This window comes from Ostrinia furnacalis, unplaced genomic scaffold, assembly GCF_004193835.3.
Source record: "Ostrinia furnacalis isolate ACB-3 unplaced genomic scaffold, ASM419383v2 OfSCF0682, whole genome shotgun sequence".
NCBI lineage: Eukaryota > Metazoa > Arthropoda > Insecta > Lepidoptera > Crambidae > Ostrinia > Ostrinia furnacalis.
This window is the reverse complement of record NW_021130921.1, coordinates 237310-238514: the sequence shown is the minus strand read 5'-3', so window position 1 is coordinate 238514 and position 1205 is coordinate 237310.

Below are 1205 nucleotides of genomic sequence, written 5' to 3'. Positions count from 1 at the left end.
CCTCATTTTCAAAATTTAAAAATATTGACTATGCCATGCCTTTATATATTTGAGCTGGCTCTATTTATTAGACATAACCCTTCCCTGTTTAAAATAATACCGAGATCGCGTAATCGCAATATTCTTATAGCCGTTGATGGATGTGTGTCATATAAGACAGCCCTCTACGACATGGGTGTTTTTGCTATGGCTCCGAAAATTTATAATAAAATACCTAATCATATTAAAGAGTGCACTGATATCTCAATCTTTAAACAAAAGCTATTTATATTTTTGGTCAGTAACAGTTTTTATTCAGTACATGAGTTCCTACAATTTAAATAAAGTTTTTCTACAATTTCTTCCTTGACAACATTGACTCTAATAACCGATTGACTGCCCTGCATTAATTTATTTTAATCTTGCAATTTATTTAACTGACATTTATGATTTTGACATTTAATTTGCTCATTATTACTTTTCTTTAACATAATATTATACTTAAAATCACGCTTTAACATTTGTATGCCGACAAGGCTGATCACGGCTTGAACACATATCTTGTTTGTACATCATACTGCTTACCTGTGTTTCACAAATAAATTATTTGAATTTTGAATTTGAATTTGAATTTGAATTCTTTGGGTACTAAATTACAGGCATAAGATTTACAGAAGAAATGTTAGTAAGAGTAGGCGCACACCGTTGATTTTTCGTCGACCGATAGTTTAGTCGGGCAGTTGATCAGTATGGGCATGTATGGAAGTGCGCACACTACGCCGATTCGATTTGGCCGATTCTTCATACAATTTAAAATCAGGCACAACTATCGGCCAGCTAAAAATCAACGGTGTGCGCCTACTTTAAAACAAAAACTGTAAAGGATTCGTTCGTTTCAGCCAAAATGACGTCCACTGTTGGACAAAGGCCTCCCTTAGGATTTCCACAATGACCAGTCCTGCGCTCTCTATCCAGGTGCTTCCGCGTGTTATTAATAACGTTTTTAAAAGAAGATAACATTTGCTCCTTTAATAAATATTCTGAGAAGTCTTATTTTAGATTTGTAACGATTTTCTGTCGAAGTAGGAGGACGTCAAAATCATCGTAAAATTTATTACATTTTAGACGATATTTTTGTCGTTATTCAGTCGTTCATGATATTGTATGACGGTGATTTTAGGCCAGATATGATAAGCTTTTGAATTCAAATTCACATGTAAGAGTTT